Source organism: Tachyglossus aculeatus, chromosome X2 (assembly GCF_015852505.1).
Source record: "Tachyglossus aculeatus isolate mTacAcu1 chromosome X2, mTacAcu1.pri, whole genome shotgun sequence".
In the NCBI taxonomy this organism is placed as follows: Eukaryota; Metazoa; Chordata; class Mammalia; order Monotremata; family Tachyglossidae; genus Tachyglossus; species Tachyglossus aculeatus.
This window is the reverse complement of record NC_052100.1, coordinates 12,636,471-12,660,039: the sequence shown is the minus strand read 5'-3', so window position 1 is coordinate 12,660,039 and position 23,569 is coordinate 12,636,471. Positions and strand designations below refer to the sequence as shown.

Here is a 23,569-nt window from a genome sequence, read left to right as displayed (position 1 = left end):
CCCAACGAGAAATCTAGCTGCATACTGTATGGTTGCGGGCGGTTTATTCTCTGTATAATGCCCCAGTAAATCACTTCAGTGCATTCTGGCCGAGTCAGCATTCTTGGGGATCACGTGCATTGTGAACCTTCCTGTCTTGCATCAAATGGATTGGAAAAGCCAGTCTGTCTCATCTTCCCTTTAACCTTCTCCTCTGGCTCTTCTTCTCTCTCACTCTCTTGGCTGCCTGCAAGGGGGTTGGGGGGAGCCAGGTGGGTTTGCCTGCCTCTCCCAGGACTCTCTCTCTCTGTCTCTCTCTCTCTCTCTCACACACACACACACACACACACACACACACACACACACACTCTACAGTACCAATTTAACTCTGGCAGAACCCTCAGGTTATCCCCTTTCATGTTTCCACGAATGGACTCCAGGGCATTTTTCAGCCTCTCTATACCTTCCTATTTATCTTTCATTTCTCCACATTCACATCTAAGGTCTTAATGGTTCCTTGGGTTAGGATCTGTTTTCCCAGCACACCCTCTGTAGAAGTGTGCTCTATCTCTTCTTTTCCTCCTCTTCCTGGGCAGTGTGTCTTTTCTCTTGCCTGGTGGGGCATCTGAGGATTCTGAAAAGAATGGCTGGAGGAAGGTTAAGATGTTTCTGGCCTACCTGCTACACCAGATCCTAGAATCCAGGCACTGCCATCCAGCTCCTGAGGGGCTGATGGAGATCTCAGGTGTCTCAACTTCATGTTTGGAGACAAAGTGAAAGGAACCTCCTCCAACCGTAATATTTCCTTGTTCCCTCCTGGTGAGATGGATGCCAATTACTTATAACCATCTCTTCGGCAGCCAAGCCCTAAGGCAGTGGCTTCTCGGGCAGCCTGTGCCCTGCTCTGTTGGTAGAACTGCCTGGGCCCCAGCCTCTTTGCCAGGGCCCCAGTCCAGACACTGTGGCTTCCCCCCCGTGGCTTGCAGTCAGTATGACCCTGCTGTTCTTTGAGGCCATGGACAGAGCACGGGCCTGGGATTCATTCATTCAGTCAGTCAGTCGTACTTAGTGAGTGCTTACTGTGTGCAGAGCACTGTACTAAGTGCTTGGAAGAGTATGGGGGTCAGAAGGACCTGGATTCTAATCCTGGCTCTGCTACTTAATGATAGCATTTATTAAGCATTTACTATGTGCAAAGCACTGTTCTAAGCACTGGGGAGGTTACAAGGTAATTAGGGTGTCCCATGGGGAGGCTCACAGTCAATCCCCATTTTACAGATGAGATAACTGAGGGACAGAGAAGTGAAGTGACTTGCCCAAAGTCACACAGCTGACAATTGGTGGAGTCGGGATTTGAACCCATGACCACTGACTCCAAAGCCCATGTTCTTTCCACTGAGCCACGCTGCTTCTCTACTTGTCTGCTGTGTGACCTTGGTTAAGTCACTTCACTTCTCTGGACCTCAATTAGCTCATCTGTAAAATGAGGATTGAAACTGTGAGCCCTATGTGGGACCGGGACTGTATCCAACCCGATTTGCTTGTATCCATCTCAGCGCCTAGTACAGTGCCTGGCACATAATAAACACTTAACAAATACCACAGTAATTATTATTATTATCACCATGATTATTAATGAGAACTCAAGGCCTGATGGCACCCAGCTATTCTTGTGAGTTCATCCTGTCAGGATCCCTGGGATGATATGGGGAGCACCATGCTTTGGAAAGAACCAAACTGAGGTCCAGAGAGAGGGAGGCAGTTCTATTGGAGGACAGTGTGCCATCCAAAGCCTTCAGTGAGCCAAAGACAGAGCCAGGAGCCGTCCCAATGCCCCCTGCCTCCTAGTCACCACTGCTCCCTTTGGTAGGAAACTCACTGTGAGCATACCTGGATCCCATACTGGGATTTGGGCCTTGAGGAAATGGCTACTGTGAGTCTGGCGAGTGTAGATGCTGCTGAGGACCCAGTGGAAGGGAGAAGGAAACCCCTCTGCTTGGTTGATCTCCTTTCATCTCTCCCTGACTTCAAAGACCATCTTGCCTAATCCTCTGCTCCAAGAAGGCCCTGCCCCAACCCTTCCTTCCCTGGGAGCCTCTCCTGGGAAGGAGCATCCGCACCCTCAGTCACCCATTACCTCGTGATCACGATCAGGAAGTGAGTGCTTCCAGGTAGCTAACCTGAAATCTGGCCGAGATGTCCACCTTCTCCTGGACCCTCTTTGGGATGGAGAGAGGCACGCCCTGCTCGGAACAATTGCAGTTACTGGGGCCCCTGCAGCCTGCTCTGTTCCTGACTGTCTTTCCAGTGTCTTCTGCTTGCTCTGCCTGCTTCCCATCCTGCTAAAGGTTTGCTCCTTTGGGAATCTCCTCGAGGAGGAGCAGGCTGGTAAAGATCAGTCAATCAATCAGTCGTATTTATAGAGCTGCTTATTGTGTGTAGAGCACTGTACTAAGCGCTGGGGAGAGTTAACAGAGGTGGTAGAGGTGAGCTAACAGTCTAGAGGGGGAGAGGGACATTAATATAGATAAGTGCTGTGGGGCCGAGGAAGGGGTGATAAAAGGGAACAAATCCAAGTACAAGGGCGATGCAGAAGGGAGCGGGAGCCTTTGATCCCATTCCCTGCTCTCTCTCCCCTCCACCTCCACCCCTCTGCTCAGGGGCTTGGTTACCCTTTGAGGATAATGCTGTGTTTTCAAATCTCTCCAAGCACCTTTCCCATAGGATTCCGTACTTTCATTTCACCTTACCCAAAGGGAAAGCTGGGACCCAGAGGTGGCAAAGTCACACACCCAAAGCCGTACAGTATCGTAACCAGGAATAGGACCCAAGGGTTCAGCTTCCCAGCTCCACTCAGTAGGAGGAGCCAGGTGTGCAGACCAGGGCATCGGGGGTCAAGAGTCCTGGTTTCTGATGCCAACATGGCTGCTACCAGTCTGTGACTGGGGACACTTTGTCCTCCATGAGCCTCAGTTTCTCCATCTGGGAAGACCATGAGTCACTGGCAGTGGACCCAGGAGCCTGCCGTCTGCCACCCGGGTCTTCGGCTCTTCAGGAAAGCGGAAATCCCACCTCTCTCTTCCTCTCCCCACCCTGCGGCTACTTCTGGGGCATGGCCAGGGGATGAGACTGGGGGGGGGGAGGGAGCGACCCGCTGGGAGGAGGTGGGTCCCAGAGCTCAAGCTGCCTCCTCTCAGTCTTGGAGAAAGTGTTTCTCTTTTTAAGAGGCTGATTGATCAGTTTCCAGGCCTCCTGGTTTTGAAGATGCTGTGTTGTGGTCTCTAAGAGCTGATTGCTGCTGCATCCCCGTTCCCCAAGCAATCTGAGCAGTTGGATCCAATTATTTCAGGAACTTGCCAGCTTTTCCTCCGTAACCTCCAATAACCCAAGCGTGGCGGGTACCGTGCAGCAGGGGGACCCCGGAGGGCAAAGCAGCGTGGCTCAGTGGAAAGAGCACGGGCTTTGGAGTCAGAGGTCATGGGTTCGAATCCCAGCTCTGCCATTGTCAGCTGTATGACTTTGGCCAAGTCACTTGACTTCTCTGTGCCTCGGTTCCCTCATCTGTACAATGGGGATGAAGACTGTGAGCCCCCTGTGGGACAACCTGATCGCCTTGTAACCTCCCCAGTGCTTAGAACAGTGCGTTGCACATAGTAAGCGCTTAATAAATGCCAGTAAAAAAAAAAAGCAGCATGGGTTTCTTGCCTGCCTGAAGAACTCCCCTTCCCATCCCATTCCTCCACAGGGCATCCTGGGCAGTGCCCGGACCAACTTGGATTCCCGCTGCCTGGCTCCCCTTGGGGCTGCAGGGGCAGAAGACAGCAAGAATGAATGACCCAGTCCTAGGGTCTGAAAGGAGAGTCAGAGGGATCTGGGACTGGAGGGGCAGCACTGGAGCTGGGAAAAAATGGTGAGGAGGGAAGGAGAGAGAGACAGAGAGAGAGAGATGGAGAGGGAGAGAGAGAGGAAGAAAAAGAGAGGAACTGCAGGCTGAGATGCCAGAAACCCTTGCTCCTCCTGGTCCAGCATACTGGGCATCTCACCTCCCTGCCTCTCTGGTGGGTCAGGGCTGCTTTGGCAGCCCCCCGGGCAGCAATGCATGGAAAAGAGAGAAGAGTGGAGCACTGGCAGAATCACCGTGAAGGGGCTAAGAGAGAGGTCTGTTTCCACCTGGTCTACTCTAGCCCCCCGCCTTCCCCTTTCCCCCTCCTCTCCCCTACTCCAGGAGAGTGTGATCCAGGCCAGTCCTCTGGAAGTGAAGAGTTTGGCTCCAAGCAGAAGGGGCAGGCCTGCCACCCTCCACGTACTGTAAATCTCCCAGGCCAAAATTACATCAAGAAGTGTTCTGGTTCTTAGGAACAGCGAGATTAAATCCAGGCTGTTGACCTTGGAAGCTTCCCAAGGACCTGGAGTTTATTTCGATCGTGTTGGTGTCAGAGCTGCCTAGTCTCGCGTTTCTCACTGCTTCTCTGGTCCAGTCAGACCATCGGAACGCTATTTATTTTCCCAGCCCAGCCCAGCCCAGCCCAGGCCAAGCCAAAGCTGGAGTCGGGGATAAGGATATCTGGGGGATGGCGGGAGGTGGGAGCAGAAAACCATCTGCATTTGACAACTGGAAGGGAGAAGAGTCAAGGCTGGTGTTATTCTCTAGGGCATCAAATCCCAGGAGTTCAGGTTGCAGCCGGGAAATGAATACTGTGTATCGCGCCGGAGCCGGCGTCTTTGTTCTATTTCAAAATGAGCCTTAGACGCGCTCCCCAAACCCTGCTTCTCCACTGACTAAATATGGGGTTGGGGCCTGGCCCACAGCCCGGTCTCCGTGGGTCGATGGGTCGATTGGTCTGTTGTTCAGTATGCGCTCCCTCTGCAGCTCAGAGCACCTCCCCTGGCCTTTTTCAAGGAGGGGGAAAGTCCGAGTGAAAGTCTCTTGGGTGGGTGGTGGGAAGAGGGGCCAGAGGAAAGAGCCCGGGAACTAGCTAGAGATCTGGGACAAGTCCAGCCCAAACAGTTTTAGAGGTGAAAAGAAGATCTGGGGGCTCCCTAACCCAAAGAGCTCTGAATTCTGGTCTTCCATGTGGAATAGCGAACCTGAGGCTGCTCCTGCGTGACCCTGCCGTTCGCCTCTTGGCTTCTCCCTTGTCTAGGCATGGTTGGGGGGTTGTGGTGGGAGGTCATGCAGGGGTGGCTGAATATTCCCTAGAGACCCTCTTCATGTGCCCACTGCTTACAAGTTTTGCAGGGAGGACGTGAGGCACAGTGATGCGGCAGGACTTTTCCAAGGCCACTTGACAGCCCAGATCTTAGTGGGTCTGCCGAGTTTGCCCCTTATTCCCCAGGCCCCTCCCACACCAGCTAACCTCTCCCCCGCTTCTGCTCCCCAGCTCACTAGACTCAGAGATTACAGGCAAATGCCCGGTGCAAGTACACTGGGAGTTCCCTTATTAATAGTAATAATAATAATACTAAATTGTTAAGCACTTAATTTGTGTCAAGCACTGTTCTAAGCACTGGGGAAGAAACAAGATAATCAGGCCAGGCCCAGTCCCTGTTCCACATGGGGTTCACAATCCAAGACACCTAATCAAAGTCTAATCCAGGCCCTGGAGTCCCATGAAAAGTATATCCAAGGGGAAAGCAGACAGAATCTGTCCAAATCATTTTAAGCCCTCAGCCTGACTTCCACGAGACCTACCCTGATTTCTTTTTGTCCCGTGGACACTACAGTATATTTTCTGACTTGGGGAGAAGGATAATGTCTACAGTGCCTTGATTTTCTGGAATGCAAAGTGTCCCCCGTCCCTCCCTCCCAGGAAAGTGATTTGTCCCAGATCTCCTCATCCCTTTGCCACTGCTTTAAAGGACCTGGGGCTCACAGCAGCCAAGCTCAGCTCCTCCCTACTCTTCCACCTTCCTGGTCCCAGTTGGCTTACATGTCCCAGTCCAACCACCCCTTGGACTGATTCCTCATCCCACCCAACGCCATTGTTCTTCTCCCAGAGTTGGGTGGGTGCAGCGGGCTGTAGCCCTGAGGTCCCCCTTACTGTGGAGGCCCTGGCTAGAGAAGAGGCTGGTAGAGAATGAGGTGGCAGCAGAACTCTGGGCTCCCCGATCTTTCGGGATTTGGAAGTGCCGAACCCGTAAGCGACTCCCCACCCTTAGTACCACCACCCCGATTCAAGTCCTCATTACCTCCGAGCCAGATTCCTTTTACAGCCTCTCCTTACTGGCCAGTTGGCCTTCAGCCCCTCCCCTCTTCTTCAGTCTTTCCTACATTCAGCTACACATTGCATCTTCTTAAAACACCAGCAAGGGCACACCACTCCCTTCCTTCAATTTTCAGTGGCTTTCTCCTGATCCCACCATGTTTGAGCAATTAGATGCTCCAGGGTAGCCATAATCATTATGAATGTAAATCCTGGAATTGTCATTTCTTTCCTGTCCCCTCCCCTTCTGTTCATTCATTTTCATTTCTTGTCACGCCACCCATCAGCCTCTTCAGAACCCAAGTATTGCCTTCTTTGTTGACTAATTGTTGATTGATTGATGACTGGTTGCATTTGTATCTATTCAGAGGCAGGGACTGGGAGTCAGGAAGCCTGGGTTCTTGTCCCAGCTCTGCCACTGGTCAACCGTGTAACCTGGTGTTAATAGTATTCATGAATACTTAGTTATGGCATGACTAAATTCCATAACCAGGATTCCTATCAATCTTCTCACTCTTAAATTTACAGCTCCCGTCTCCTCCAGTAGTCTAGAAGTTCCTCAAGGGCAGGAATTGTGTCTTTTACTTCTTTTGTATATTCCCAAACATCTACTACTATGTTCTGTCCTCAGCACGCACTCAGTACATTCATTCATTCATTCATTCAGTCGTATTTATTGAGCACTTACTGTGTGCAAGGCACTGTACTAAGCACTCATATCCAGTACATCCTGTTGATCTATTGATGCTAGGGTTAGATTGTATTTGATTGTAATAATAATAATAATAATGATGATGGCATTTATTAAGCACTTACTATGTGCAAAGCACTGTTCTAAGCACTGGGGAGGTTACAAGGTGATCAGGTTGTCCCACGGGGGGCTCACAGTCTTAATCCCCATTTTACAGATGAGGTAACTGAGGCACAGAGAAGTGACTTGCCCAAAGTCACACAGCTGACAATTGGCGGAGCTGAGGTTTGAACCCATGACCTCTGACTCCAAAGCCCGTGCTCTTTCCACTGAGCCACACTAGGCTGTAAACTCCTTGAGGGCAGGGATTGGGTCTACCAGAGTTATTGTAAAGTACTGTCCCAAGCGCTTACTGTTAAGTTCTCAGTCAATACCATCGACTGACTGATTGAGGGAAGCAGGACAAACTTTTAACCCTGCTTTGCAGGGCCAGATCATTTTTTGTGTCCGAAACATTTTGGGGGGACTGTAGGATATCTAGCTGGAAGCAGGATGGCTGGGCACTCAGTAATGGCTAAGTTCCTGGCTAGCCAGGAGTTCTCAAAGCCACCTCCTGGCTCTACCTGTGCCTTCATGTCTCCTGCAAGCATTTGCTTCCCTCCCTTCCTCCCTCTCTCCATCTTTTATGCCGCCCCGCTTCTGAAGGCCTTAAAAGCCACTGGCTCCTGTGCATATGGTGGGGTCTTTGAAATAGAAACGTACTCTTGGGGTGAGCCTGTAAAGGGAATGAAAGCTGCGGGGACCAGACAGACGGTTTAATCTCTTTACCAGGCAGGGCCAGCGTGCTAATGACTGCTGTACCTAATAAAGGGACAGCTCCGCTCCGCTCCAAGGCGGGGGGGCCATGCCTGTCTGTGTACGGGGTTAGGTCATTGCTATAGATAGCACCAGGCTGGAGGATGAATAGAAGGGAATGGAATATAAAGGCTCTGCCATCGTCCAGGCCGAGGGTCTGTTCTCAGTGGGAGATCAGCCTGGAATGGGCCAAAATGGGGCAGGAGTTGAGATCTTGGGGGAAGGGGAGGGGGCGGTGGGGTGCAGGAGCCCTTTACTACTTTGCACCCTAAACGGCCTCTCAGGATCCTTGGGAGGCGTGGAAGGACCGGATATTATTCTCTTCATTTTTCAGATGAGGAAATTGAGGCCTTGAGAGGTTAAGGAACTTCCCCCGAGATCACCCAGGAGATCAGTAGCAGAACTAGAATTAGAATCCAGGTCTTCTGCCTCCCAGTGCCACTCTCCTTTATTCAGTCTCCACTGCCTCTCAGATGGATGGATGGATGGATGAACTAGGAGGGCTTGCCCAACAGAGTGAAGAAGTGTCGGGATCCTGGGAAGAGAAGGGGAAGGAGCAGGCTTTGAGAGTTGAACAGAATGGGGGGCAAGGGGTTGGAGAGGGAAATGAAGAGATGGTGAGAGATGGGAGCCTGAGGTGATCGTCAGAGAATGGAGTGAGAGAACACAGTTGGCTTTAGTTATGTGCCAAGAGAGGTGAGGTCACCCATGTCCCTCTCCAGCTGGACACCGAGTGGGCAGAGCAGAATGGCGGAAGGTGGTACCGATTCATTGAGAAACCAGGCACTTTTTGGAACAGTCCTGTAGCCCATGCCTGAAGCTCAGATACACTGTTATCACATTTACAGAGAGAAGCCGTTTAGTTCAGACATGATATTTTCCTGGTAGCCAGTGGGTTGGGACAGGACCCCCAAAGCCCCCCCCCCCCCCCCCCCCATTTGTTTATCAGGACTCTTCCTGTTGCAGACCTGGCTGTTACTGGCTTTATTCCCACTTCAACCTGGTCAGACATGGTGGTAGCTGAATGCAAAGGCAAAGCCTGGGTGTACCCTGGGTTGGTTCCTTAGGAAAAATGGTGGGCACTGGAGTTTTGACTTTGACTTCATGGTTCTGGGAGTTGGGTGGTGGGTGATTTAAGGAGGATTGGAGTGCCAGGGACACCTGACAGGGTTATCTCTTTGGAAGGATAGCCTTGGCAAAGGTGAGGGAGGAAGGTAAGGAGGATGCTTGGGCCTGGGGGCCTGTGCTGGTGACTTGATTAGTGATGGTGAAAGGAGCCAGATTCTCTGTGCCAGAGGATCGTATGTGGCGGGGGGCGGTGGGGGGCGGGGGCACTAGAGCTCTCCTTTCCAGAACCAGGAAAGGCCAGTTCTGGCGTTACCTTCCTCCTCCTCCGCCCGCCACCACCCGCCACCACTGACACCCTCAGGCTGTGGGGCCCAGTTTTACTGTTTGTCTTTCTACTGGAACTGCCAACACATGTCACCAGTGACACGCACAGTGCCCAGAACTGGCTAGCCACCCACTGATCACTGGGCACCCCCCATGCCATCAGATTACCCAGCTCCCTGGGACCCTTGCCGTTCCAGCACCGGATTCGAGTTGTACTGTTGGAAGCCACAGTCCCAGCTTTCAAGGCCTAATCCTTTGAGCCTCCAAGGCCCACTCCTTGCCCCCTACATTCTCCTCTCCCCCTCCACTTAGCCACCCAAGGGGGCTCTAGACAGGATGGGGAAACTGAGTCCCTGAGCACAATGGGGGTGAAGAAGGGCAGAGAATCTAAGTGTTCTCCTCAGATTGGTCAATCTAAACTGGAATACTCCCATTCGATCAGGTCACTAGTATCTGAAACAGATAATAAGACTAACACCGGCCCCATCAAACCTATGCCCAATGCCTCTGCTCTTTCCTCCCCAGGCCTGCCCCCAGGTAATCCCTTCCCATTCCCCTCAACATCGCCTAAAGAGTAGACGAGTAGGGGCCATAATGGTGTTTTCAGCTCTGTGTTCCATCCTCCCCAACCGCCTTCCAGGAAGCAAGAATCTCTTTTAGATTCCTCCTGCTCCCAAAGATCATTCCCTGGCTTGAACATTTCCATCTGGAGAAAGGAGAGTTACTGTTAGTTTGAGTCTTGGCATCGGCCCCTGCATGCAGACACATACACCCATCTTCCCACAGGCAAGCACAGTCACACACACACACCATACACTCTCACACGAGTACACAGACCTCGCAGAAACCCAAACACTCTCACGTACACCTACCTCCAAGTACTTAAGTTCATGTGCACCCACACCCATATGCATGGACCCCGATATTTCCACACAAAAAGGGGGGCACAGGCACACAGAAACACAATTGCAGCCTCATGTACACAGACACAAATATCCGCATAAACACATGCCTTTAGACACCCAACCTTGTAGCTCTCTTCAAACACACACACACACAGCCTCATGATCTCACACATCTCATTCCAGTTGGCAGAGGGGAGGACCCATTCCTCCATTCCTCATGGCCATTTGGAGGTTTCTGTTAGGTGTGCACGCTTCTGCCAGCAGAGCTGAGGGTAAACTCCCTATCTTATCAGTGACCTAGAGACGGGGGAAAGATAACCGGTTCAGGACATGGGACGCGTTGATAACATATTTGTTCAACACATTTTATGTCATGAACCTGTTATCAGGGAGCTTACTACATCACCTCCCCTCTGCGCAACAGTCTGTGACTTTATTGTTCTGTCCCGACCCTGCTCCCCTGAACCTTCATCCCTTCCCCTTGTCTGCATCCTTCTCTCTCTTCTCTTTATCCTTCTTCTCCCTACAGACCCCGGGAGAGTCAGCTCTCCCGGGACCGGCCCAGTGGAGAGATGTGATTCTTCCTGTGTGAGCCATCGCCAGCTCAGTCTTCTGGGCTGTGGTTACCCTGCTCCGTGTCAGCACACCCCAGCCCCATACCTGGAGCTCCTCTCGCCTCCGCTCCTTATCCTGCTTCAATCGCTTTTGAGGTTGGACCATGTGGTCAGGGTCCTGCTGCCTCCCTGCCCCAGTTTAAGAGCCAGAATAGTTCACCAGATACTGGGGGTTGGTGGCTCTGAGAGAGAAGCCCTTGTGCCTTCAGTTTTGCATGACCACCCAAGCCCACGGTGAGTTGAGGCTGCTTCGTGACCCTGTGGTTGCCAGGTTGGGAAGCAGGACCCCAGCGAGGGTTGAGTCTTGGCTCCGTCCCAGAGTGCTGGGTGACACTGGGCACGTCTGGTCACCTTTCTGGGCCCACGTACACAATGGAGGTGGGGAGGGGGAGCCGCCTCCTGCCGCCCCACTGGTCTGACTCTGAGTTTATATGAATAAAATGGAATGTTGAGCAATTTCACTTATTGGACTGCAATCGTATAGACAGAGGTTACTTAAACCAAAACCTCTTTTCCTTCATGGTCAGTTTCATTACTGTACTTGAATCATCTGGATAATTGCCCATGCAGACCTGGCTACGAGGGTCTCAGTAACATGCTCCCCTCCTTCCCCCCAGCTCGCCTTCCCACTGGTGCACCAAACTGACAACCAAGTCTCTACAGTCCCAGACCTTCCTGCCTCCTTCTGTGCAATTCCTACTTGTCCCAGGACCTCCACAGCACTGTGAGATGCTAGATAGAGGAAAGGGTCTGTCTCCCAGGGAGTGGCGAGAGGGGGATGGGAGTGGCAGCATAGAAACACGGGGAACCCTGAGTTGGAAACAGTTGGAGTTTCAGACTTTACTGGCCACTTGGGCACCTCTCAGCAGGCCAGACCACCCCCTGCAGTCCCCAAAGCCCCTACCGCCCCTTGTTCCCCAGTTCCAGTCTAACTGTTCCTCGATCCAGGAGGCCCTGGGCCTGCCCCTTAAGGAATTGCTCTGCTTTCAGTTTTTTTTTCTACTTTAATGACTTCTCTTTGAAAAAGGCAAACCAAGAGGGCTGTCCCTGAGGGACTGTTTCCCTCATGAGGGCCACTCGAACCCTGAGCTCCTTCTGCCCAAAGTGAAAGGTGGAATGAACACTGAGTGAATTGGAAGGCGATTCAGGGCCCTTAAACACAGCTGGAGAGCTCCCGTCTGTTCTCTCTAGTCTTTTTCTCTTGCCTTCCTCTCTGGCTGACCGACTCTCTTGGTCTTTTTGTCTCTTTACTTCTCTCTTTTTATCCCTTTTCTATCATCCTCTCTTGCTTGCTTTCTTTGTTTCTTTCTCAGACTCTTGTCATCAGAGACTCTGGCTCTTCTCTCTCTGTCTCTCTCTCCCCCTCTCTCCCCCCCCCCCCCCAGTCTTTTTCTGTCTCTCTGTGTCTCTCTCCTCTCCCTGTCTTTCCCTGTCTCTGTCTTTCTCTGCCTCTGTATCTCTCTCCCTGTCTCTCCATCTCTTCCTCCCTCTCCTTCTTCCTGTCCTTTTCTTTCTGTCTCTGCCTCTTTCATCTCTTCCCCCTCTATCTCTTCCTTTTTCTGTCTTTCTTCCCATTCCCTACCTCACTCTGCCCTCCTCTCCCCCTGCCTCTTTCTCCACTCCCCCATCTCAGGGAGCTGGGTCTGGGCCTGCAGCATTGCGGTTTGATGTACTGAACCTTTCAAGGGAGTTCCTCTCAGCTCCACTTGCGCTGCCTCGCAATTTCCCCCTAATGGGACTCTTGCCTCGTAAAGCTGTTAAAGTCTTCCCGCTGATCATTAGCAGCAGGATTTGTTTAGCGGCGGACCCGTCCTTGTGGTGTCCCGCCCTCCCGTAACCTGGCTTTCTAACAGCCCCCAAAATCCAGCCCAAGGCTCAAGCTTCAGGGCTGGAACTTGGCACACCCCAGACCTGGGAGCCAATCTGGAAAAGAGAAAGTGCTGGTGTCGTCACGCCCTCCTGCCCCGGCTGCTCCCCTGCTGCCAAAGACACCAGATCCAGCCCCCTGCCTCCTTTCAGAACTGCGGCAATCCTACCCCAGGCATCTGGGATCTCTTCTAGTCACTCGGATCTCTGGGAAAGGGGATTCTAGATCCCGTGACTGTTTGTTAGGAAGCTCCCAACCCCTTGTGCTCTAATTGAAGCCCTTCTATCCACTCTTTGGACCCAGTGGCTGCTCTTCTCTTCTGGGTTACTGAAACCCAAGTTAATGAATTGGAGGTGCATTATGCAAGGTGATACAAGCTGAGAGGGGGTGGGCCTGATATTTTATTGAGAAGAGAAGGGATGTAGTAATACGAAAGTATTTCTTGGACACCCATTAGGTTTCATGCACTGTCCTAAAACAGAAGCACAGGGCACCTTCCCTGCACCCGGGGGATACTGAGTATTGACCAATTGGATGTCCCCATTGGTTAGGGGGCACTGTAAGGATGGGGAAACTGAGGCCCAGTGACTGGCCTGAGATCATAGAGCACATCAGGGCCAGAGTCAGTAATAGAACCTGGAGATTTGAAGGCCTAATTCACTGTTCTTTCCCTCAATGAGGCTGAGGTGGGGAATTGGAGGGGCAGGGGACTGCTGAACTCCAAGGGCAGCCTTGGCCCTGGACCCAAAGACCCTCTCTGCCTCCTGTTCACCTGACCCCAGGCTCAGAACCATCCAGAGGGCTCAACCCCAACTTCGAGTCTCTGCCAGTGCTGGCACCCATCGGCTTCCGAAAGAGTTCAACCAGGCCAGGGCAGAAGAAGCCTAAGATAGGCTGCCAAGAGCTGATCTCATGGAACAATCCTTCTGGGCCTCCTGAACTTGAGGGAGCCCATCTTCGGCTGGGGGTGGCCGGCAGGGGCAGGGGGTGGGACAAGGTCGGCATGGGGAAACACTGGGAAGGCCGAGCACCCAACTCCTTGCTGTCTCCCTCCCTTCGGTTCCCTTCCCGAGGCTGGAGTCAGGCTCAGGGAATACGCCTTTAGACTGTCCTTCCTCCCTACTCTGCCCCAACCACAGAGGGACAGAATGGGGGGCCCCCCGAGCCCTTGGTTTGGCAGGCTCCTGCATTAAGTCCCAAAGGCTTCTTCCGGGGGCGGCAGGGAAGTGGTCATTGAGCTGGGGGACTAAGCACAGGGAGAGGGGTCTGGCTCTCTGTCCCGGACCTTGTCACCATTGAGTTTGGCTGGGTTCCACTAGTCAGTGATGGGGGAGGAGGCGGAATGCCAGTGAAGCTGTGATGAATCATAGGTTCTGCCCACTGTCCGCTCTCCCTGTCCCTGCCACTCTCCGCCGCAGGATTCTCAGCCACCCTGTCCTCTGCTCAGATTGTCCCAATACCTGCTTGCCCCGAGGAAGCTGACGGCAGCTCAGAAAGGGAAGGGGGGGGGGGGAGGAGGAGGAGGATGGGTAGGGTCTATTTTAAGAACTTCTGTATTTTGTGAAATCCGACGTCTGACCAAGATCAAAAAAGCATGTGATCTGGAGAGGGAGCCAAAGGCAGCTGCCTGCGGGGCCCTAGGTGCAGGCTCTGTTGAGCCTGGTGGGGGCCTCCCCTATCTGGACGTTGTTCTGGCCTGCTGGGATGCAGGGTCCTGCAGAGTGGGAGGGCAGATCTTGGGGGAAGGGAGTGACTTGCCCTCCAGAGATCACCATTGGGTGGGTGAAGCCGAGTTTCCGGGGAAACAGGCTGTTTTCAGTTCCCTGTCACTTTCTGAGAAGCCTCAAGTGGTATGAGTGGAAGGGAGTGGGGCGATGGGGCGGGGCGGGGGGGTAGAGGAGGGATTGGAGGGGAGGCAAGGGAATGTGTAGGGAGGAGCAGCAGCTCCTTCCTCAGAAGGTGGTTTGTTGTTTACGTTTGAGAAGAGTGAAAGCAGAGCACTGTGGTCCCAGGTACATGAGCAACTGAATTCATGTCAAAAGGCCCTTTGCCTGAAATCTCTGGATCGTGGAAACCAAATTACATTTTTTTTTTGTCAGCATTCTTGAGTGGAGACCTACCTTTGGAGAAAATTTGGGATTTCTGGCCTCATGGAGGCCTAGGCCCCCATCTGTGCAGCTTGCCCGGGCACAGGGGACAGAGATAGATGACCTCTGGCTGGTCTTTTCTGCTCTCCCAAACTCTGTTCCGATGATACCAATGAGAGAGATAGAACATTGGACTCTGCAGAATGTGTAAAGAAGTTGGGGGTGATCTGAGAAGCAGCATGGCTCAGTAGAAAGAGCCCGGGCTTGGGAGTCAGAGGTCATGGGTTCTAATCCCGGCTCCGCCGCTTGTCAGCTGTGTGACTTTGGGCAAGTCACTTCACTTCTCTGTGCTTCAGTTCCCTCAATCTGTAAAATGGGGATTAAGACTGTGAGCCCCAGGTGGGACAACCTGATCACCCTGTATCCCCCCCCCCCCCCCCGCCCCACAGTGCTTAGAACAGTGCTTGGCACATAGTAAGTGTTTAACAAATACTACCATTATTATTATTATTATTATCTATCCTGGAAAAGAGAATGGTGGGGCTCAGAGAGCGTGGTGGCCAGCCACTGGGGGAGCAAAGGAAAGGAATTTGATTGATAGTGGGAGGGATTGTAGTTACACAGTAAGGACTATCTAGGAGTTAGCTGGGAGGCAGCTTAAACACACCTCTGCCACAGGCTTTCCGGGAGACCTCGGTCTGCCTTGGCCTTTGGTGGAATCAATGCCCTGATTAGCTTTGAGGCTCAGCATTGGAGAAGGATCCACTCAAGGAGTGGGATATAGAGTCTGGTTCGCCCCTCCCCAAGAAATTTCCTCCAGAAAGCCTTTTCCTCCAAAGCCACGATCAGTCTTCAAGTCTCTAGGAAGGGAAAATCGGTGGCCAAAACAGCAAGAGGGATTCAGGTTGGGCAGAAGGAGGAGCTTCCAGGCTGGAAGGGGTTCCAGTACTAGAAAGGGTGGCCTGTCATTCTCCGGGCAGTTTTTGCCATCTGGGATTGGTTTCCCAGTGGTCCGGTCTGGAGGCAGGGGCGTGGAAGAAATGACCTCTGGAAGTTGCTGCCGATTGAGGGTTCTGTAATTTCCTAAGAGGCAGTGTCACCTTGACCTTTTATGCCTCTCGAACTCCAGCCCAGGTCTGCGGCGGGTGTGGGGAGCAGTCCCAGCCCTACAGTGCCCACATGGAAGCAGAAGTTGGAGCTCTTTGCACCCTCCTTACCAGGCTTCTGGTGACTGCCCACCAGGCAGGGTAAAGCCGCTTCTCTTTTGGCCCCTGCCATGCTGAAAGTGGTAGAAGTAGCTGGCACCATTGGGGATGTTGCTGCTGGACTGAGGGGCAGCAGGAACCTAGGCACGAACTGTCCTGAGCATTTTTGAGGTGTGTGGTTGACTGAGGGAGCAACTAAAGCATCTTCTATTCAAACAAACTCTGTGTGGTCCCTCCCGGACCTGGCATGCTATCCAACTGGGCTGGCACTGCCACCTACCACATGTTTTTCTGTGGTGTGTGCCCACCCTCCCTCCCGTCGTCCCTCTCACCCACCCTCCCTCTCTCTACTCTGCGGGAACACTGGGGCGCTTGTGACTCTGGGGCTCAGAGACAAGCAAGGAGCAAAGAAGAGGCAGGCCACCGCTGTTCATGTGCCTGATGGCAATTCAGAAGGTGGATGGATTCGGTTGCTCCCTGGGCAGAGATGTACCCCTCCACCTCTTACAATGGGCCCAATGGCCTCGTAGGTGAAAACTCAACCCAGGGAACTAGTCTCAGGACTTTCCCTCTAGAATATAAGCTCACTGTGGGCAGGGAAAGTGTCTACAAACTCTGTTATATTGTACTCTCCCAAGTGCTTAGTACAGTGCTCTGCACACAGTAAGCACTGAATAAATATGATTGATTGATTGATTGGTTGGTCTCCTGGTGCTGGCTGGTAGGGTATTTGAGCTCTTCTTGCACGCGCGCGCGTGTTTGTGTGTGTGTGTGTGTGTGTGTGTGTGTGTGTGTGTGTGTGTGTGTGTGTAGCACTTCTTGGGCCCCCTGGGTCTGTTTAGCCTTCTGCCAGTTGTCCCTCACCACCCTTCAACACTGTGGAAAATGAGGCCCGGAGGTGGGGGGTGTGGGAGGACTACAGCAGCGTGGCCCTGTGGGAAGAGCATGGGGCTGGGAGTCGGGGGATTTGGGTTCTAGTCCTGGCTCCACCAATGGCCTGCTGTGTGACCTTGGACAAATCACTTAACTTCTCACAGCCTCAGTTTCTTCATCTGTTCGATACCTGTTCTCCTTCCCCCTTAGACCGTGAGCCCTATGTGAGACAGAGACTGTGTCCAAATTGATTATTTTGTGTCTACCCCAGCGCTTAGTACAGTGCTTAGGCACCTAGGAAGCACTAAATAAATACCACAATCATCATGGGGCTTTGACCACCCAATGCAGTTTGGTAATAATAATAATAATGATGGCATTTGTTAAGTGCTTACTATGTGCAAAGCACTGTTCTAAGCACTGGGGAGGTAACAAGGTGATCAGGTTGTCCCACAGGGGTCTCACAGTCTTAATTCCCATTTTACAGATGAGGTAACTGAGGCACAGAGAGGTTAACTGACTTGCCCAAAGTTTGGTACTGAGAAGAGCCATGTAATGAGAATCAAAACCTGGGCACTGGCCTTGGACTCTGCCACTGGTTGGGTGACCTCACTCAAGTCACCTAATCCTCCATTCCTCAATTTCCCCAATTAATCCACTGGTTGCAATAATCCCTGCCCCTCTTATCTTCTGTACAGGATAAAGAGCTGTGAAAGTGCTGGGAGCTTTTTCAGAAGAGGGGGGCAAAATACATTCATTCACCCAGGAAGGAGGCTGGATTTGATGGCTCTTGAGATCCCTTCCTTTTGGTGACTTTATCAATCAGGCAATCAATGATATTTGTTGAGGGCTTAATTAATCCATCAGTTGTATGTATTGATCACTTACCAGTGCAGAGCACTGTACTAAATGCTTGGGAGAGGACGATATAACAGGGGTGTTAGACACATTCCCTGACTAGAGGGGGAGACAGACATTAATAGAAATAAGTAAATTATGGATATATACATAAATGCTGCGGGGCTGAAGGTGGGGTGAATAAAGCGTGTAAATCGAAGTGCAAGGACAATGCAGAAAGGAGGGGGAGAAGAGGGCTTAGTTGGGGAAGGTCTCTTGGTGGAGATGTGCTTTGAATAAGGCTTTGAAGATGGGGAGAGTGATTTTCTGTCAGATATGAAGAGATTGGCTGTGTGCAGAGCACTGTACTAAGCACTTGGGAGAGGATAATAAAGTAGAATGATCCCTGCCCTCAAGGAACTTACAAATTTATCAGGGGAGACAGACGATAAAATAAATGACAGGTAGGAGAAGCATCAGTGCTGTGGGGGTGAGGGTGGGGCAAGTATCAAAATGCTTAGGGCTTAGTGCTTTACTATCCCTTCTTTAAAATTGGTCACTTTTTTCTTTTTTGGAGACTAAATCCAACCGGCTGTTATGTCTGCGATGTTGAATGTGGGCTGTATGGGGGCGTTGCTCTTGCAGAGTGATGTTTCTTGGAGTCAGGGAGGGGAGAGACCTTTCCTTCTGCTCAATTGGGACACTGTTCCTGACAGAGGTGGGGTTTGAGTTGAGGGGAGCATATGGGCGTGGACAGAGCACTTAAGACAAGTAGGGTCTGGGCTCATCCAGTCCTCGTGAACCCCATGTTTGGACTTCCCCCAGTGAAACCTGGGAACCCATATATTTGCAGGATCTGTATGGACTCTGGGAAACACGTATCCCATGTGTGGCCAGGTTTCATGGTCAGCAGTAGAGTTGCTTGGTAATGATGCCTGGAGACGAAAAAGCTGTTGAACGGGGGACCAGGTCACAGTCTTTGGGGCACTGAAGGTTACAGCCCAGAGAGTGGTGTTCCTGTACCTCAAACCCACTGAGTACAGAGCAAAGAGCACCTGTATGAAACTGCAGGAAAGAGCTTTTTGACTGGGGAGGGGGAGATGCTGGAACTTGTTCCTGAAAGATTTTCCAGGTGGCTTAGGGAGATGGGTTTCCCAACTGAGCCTGACCCTGGCCCAGAATCACCTCCAGGATGCTCTGACCTCCCCTTGATCAGAGTGGGTCCTTGAAGATTGCATAATTCATGGAATATTTCATCCGGAGAAGACCAAGGGAGGGAGGAGGAGAGGAGAGGAAGGAGAAGAGAGGGGAGAGTAGAAATTAAGGATGGAGGGAAAAGAAGGGGAGATGTTGGGGACAGGTGCTGGGGAGGTGAGGCAGATGTCCACAGTTGTCTGTGCTTTTCTGTTCAGCTCTCAACCCTTTGTACTCCTCAGCAGAAGTCAGGGCTGTTGCAGATTAGAGTTGGACCATCAAACGAAGGATGAGTTTGGGAAACTCAGCTTGGTCTGAATTGGAAATCAAGGCTGGGTAGAGGCCAGGAATCTTCAGGGTCTTCCTTATACCCTACAGGGAATTGAGAAGGAACTTTGGGGGAAGGAGGAGAGAGCTTCTCGGTCCCCATCTCATCCCTGTGATGTCACAACAGAAGAAGTCTAAATGGAGTTAATGCTTAGGGACTTCTGCTGCACTTCTAACCAGTCAATGGGCTCCTGTGGGGTCCAGAGCACTGTACTGAGTATAATCAAGTCCATAGCCCCCAATTCCTGCCCTCCAGGAGCTGACAGTCTAGGAAGGGAGATGGCCACTCAAATAATTTACAGATAGGTGAGTGCTTAAGTAATGGGGTATGTAGAAAAGAGCTACAGGTGGTTGTGAGTTCATAAGGGCCTGGTTGGTGCAGAGGGTGCAAAGAGAAGCAGTGTGGGCTGTTGGAAAGAGCCCGGGCCTGGGAATCAGCGGACCCGAATTCCCATCCCAGCTCCACCAACTTGGGCAAGTTGCTTAAATTCTCCGTGCCTCAGTTTACTTAATCTGTTAAACGAGGATTAAGACTGTGAGCCCCATGTGGGACAGGAATGGTGTTCAACCTGATTAGCTTGTATCTACTCCAGCACTTAGTATAGTGCCTGGCACATAGTAAGCACTTAACAAATGTCATAAAAACCAACAAATTTCCCTAAGCCTGAGTTCCCTCATCTGTAATATGGAGATTAAAACTGTGAGCTACATATAGGACATGGACTGTATCCAACCTGATTAGCTTGTATCTATACCCCAGCCCTTAGTACATGGTCTGGCACATAGTAAGTGCTTAACAAATACCATGAAAAAAAAAGAGGGTTGAGGTGGCAGAGGTGGTGAGCTAAAGCACGGGTATAATAATAATAATAATAATGGTATTTGTTAAGTGCTTACTATGTGCAAAGCACTGTTCTAAGCCCTGGGGGGATACAAGGTGATCAGGTTGTCCCACGTGGGGCTCACAGTCTTAATCCCCATTTTACAGATGAGGTAACTGAGGCCCAGAGAAGTGACTTGCCCAAAGTCACATAGCTGACAATTGGTGGAGCTGGGATTTGAACCCATGACCTCCGACTCCAAAGCCCGTGCTCTTTCCCCTGAGCCACGCTGCTTCTCTAAGCGGGTAGAAGAGACAAGAATTTAGGAAAGCCTTCTGGAGGAGTTAGGATTTCAGGAATACCTTGAGGATGGGGAGAGCTGTGGTCTGGCAGACGTGAAGCAGGAGGGAGTTCTCCTTTCTGCCTGCTCTGTCCAGCTGCAGTGTGTGTGTGTTGGGGGATTGGGGGCGGCGCGGAGTCTCAGAGTTCCTGAGTGGAGGCTGAGTGGAGGCTCTAGGCCTCAGGCGGAGAAGGGTTTGGAGGCCTGGGCCCTGTGGGAGACAGCTGGGGTTGTCTTACTTGGTTAGGTTACCAACTAACTAGGTTAACTAACTTAATAAATGCTTGATAATAACTTAATAAATACAATATAATTAATACAATAATATTAATAATATAATATAATAACAATAAATGCTTTGAAGGGTGAAGGGGGAGAGTGGTGGTCTGGCGTATATGGACAGGGAGGGAGTTTCAGGCTAGGGGGAGGACGCGGGAAGGGGGTCAGTGGTGAGTCCCTTGTTAACCTAGGTTAACTAACTAGGTTACTTGGTGAGGCCTGGTTAGGCCTCTCCGAGATGAGACACGTACTTGAGCAGCCCAGCTGCTGTGAATTACCAGCTCTTGCTGGGGAAGACGGGGACTTGGAACTGGCAACTTCTGGCAGTTTCAGACCCCTGCTTCCTTCTCCTCTCCTCATCCACCAGCCTTTGCCATCCTTCCATGTCTGTTTCCCTTTCTCCTCTTCCTCCTCCTTCATCATCATCAATGGTATTTACTGAGCCCTTACTGTGTGCAGAGCAGTGTACTAGGCACTTGGGAGAGTACAATACAACAGAGTTGGAGGACCCCGTCCGCAGCATGAGAAGCAGCATGGGCTAGTGGAAAGAGCATGGGTCTGAGTGTCAAAAGACCTGAGTTCTAATCCCGGCTCTGCCAATTGCTTGCTGTGAGACCTTGGGCAAGTCACTTCAATTCTCTGTGCCTCAGTTCTACTGTGAGCTCCACGTGGGACAGGGACTGTGTCCAACCTAATTCACGCCAGCACTTGGAACAGTGTTTGACGCATAGTAATCAACTTAACAAATACCATAAAAAAAAGTTTTACAGTGCAGAGGGGGAATCAGACATAAATATAAATCAATAATTTATAATACAAAATGTATAGATAGGTACATGAGTGCTGTGAGGCTGAGGGAGGGGTGAATACCAGGTGGCCAAAGGGTACAGATCCAAGGGCATAGATGACGTAGAAGGGAAAGGGAGTCTGGGAAACAGGGGAAGGCCTCTTGGAGATGTGACCTTAATAAATGCTTTGAAGGGGGGGAGAGTGGTGGTCTGGCGTATATGGACGGGGAGGGAGTTTCAGGCTAGGGGGAGGACGCGGGAAGGGGGTCAGTGGTGAGATAGATGAGATTGGGGCACAGTGAGTAAATTGAAGGTAGAGAATTGAAGGGTGCAGGCTGGGCTGTAGTAGATCAGTGAGAAGCAGCGTGGCTCAGTGGAAAGAGCACGGGCTTTGGAGTACAAAGGTTCAAATCCCAGCTCTGCCAAATGTCAGCTGTGTGACATTTGGGCAAGTCAGTTAACTTCTCTGTGCCTCAGTTACCTCATCTGGAATATGGGGATTAAGGATGTGAGCCCCCCGTGGGACAACCTGATCACCCTGTAACCTCCCCAGCGCTTAGAACAGTGCTTTGCACAAGTAAGTGCTTAATAAATGCCATTATTATTCTTATTATAAGGTGGACCTTAGGGGGAGATGATCAAATGCTTTAAAGCCAATGATCAGGAGTTTCTGTTTGTTGAAGAGGTGGATGGGCAGCCATTGGAGGATCTTGAGGACTGGGAAGACATGGACTCTCCTCCTTCCCTCAGCTCCCTCCTCAAATCACCTCATGATGTTCCATTCCCTGCAAACCTCCCACCCAGCTGCCCCCAAACACTTTCCCCTCTAATCTCCTTTTCTCCTCCTTGTGGCCTTGGACAACTGAGCCAGCCAGCCAGCCAGGGTGGGCAGAGCAGCGAGGCTACTTGTGGGTGGGCATTTGGAAATCAGCTAGGGTCAGACGGGCCCATACAGTGGAATCCTGCCAGGGGCCATTTTCTTCCCCAGTCTGACCCTTAGCATCGCTGAGAAGTCTCTCCCATTTCATCTTGCTTACCTTGTTCAGTCGGTTGCTAGAGCCAGGGCTTCTTTGAGACAGGAATATGAGCAGTAGGCAGACTTGGATCCGGGAGGTTTAGTGCCAGGGCATGGGCTACCACAGAACTTGGGAAAGCTGGGAAGAGGCTGGGAACACAGAATGGCCCCAGAGCTTTGTGTTTCAAGGTGGCGGAAACACCTACTGGGCTTTGTTGTTCCAGGGCTGGAGACCGCACCCACACGTCCATTCATGTACAACACATAGTTGACTGCAGACACCCACATGCTATGTACACATCCACACATGCGCACACCCACACGGCCAAGATTTTCCAAGCATTCCCTTGACAACTCGATTTCAGCTCACTCACCTGGTCCAAAGAGCAGCCTCTGACCACCAACCACTCAGATTCCCCTAGCAGTGGCCTGTGGCTTTACCTGTGACTGCCTTGCCTTCTTGAGGTGTTGGCGGGTTAGAAAGGAGGTGGGTGGGTGGAGGAGCCCAAACTCACGTGTCAACACGAAGACGTTTTTTCCATCGATCAATCGGTGGAATTTGTTGAGCTATCCCAGTGTGCAGAGCATTATACTAAGCACTCGGGAGAGTACAATACAATAGAGTTGGCAGTCACAATCCCTGCCTACAAGGAGTTAACAATCTAGCCGAGGACTTTACAGTTAGGGGACAAGTGCAGGCCGAGGCTGGAAATCGCTATAAGGCCAAATGCCTTGAGTTGAACTCAAACTGGCAGAGAAATTTCCTCTTCCCTCTCCTCTTCTTCCACATCTGCAGTTCTGGACGCTGTACAAAACAACTTGGCCCCGGCCATCTAGGAACTCAACCCTAGCCTCCCTTGTTTTTCTTTTTTTTTTAAGGTATTTGTTATGCACCTACTATGTGCCAGGCACTGTTCTAAACCCTGGGGTAGATACAAGGAAATCAGGTTAGACGCGGTCCATGTCCCACATAGGGCTCCCAGTCTTAATCCCCATTTTATAGATGAGGTAACTGAAGCACAGAGAAGTGAAGTGACTTGCCCAGGGTCACACAGCAGATCAGTGGAGGAGCCAGGACTAGAACCCAGGCCCTTCTGACTCCCAGGGCCATGCTCTATCCACTAGGAGCAAGGGATGGGACCAGGGGTTTCACTTACTTGGGTGAGGAGGGATGTGGGAGGGTTGAACCGGAATTGAACCTCTCTGTCTCCTCCCTCCGATGGCTCAACACCATCCTCCCCCTGCCCACCACCTCCCACACCGGTGGGGGCTGGGGTGGGGGGCAGGAGCGCTCTCC

At 51.6% G+C, this 23,569-nt stretch overlaps 1 protein-coding gene across 7 annotated transcripts in view; it reads left to right on the top strand.

Annotated features, from left to right (window-relative positions):
• NFIC (nuclear factor I C) overlaps positions 1 to 23,569 on the top strand; it is a 120,158-nt gene that overhangs the window by 9,921 nt on the left and 86,668 nt on the right. The gene's annotated exons all lie outside the window — the stretch shown is intronic.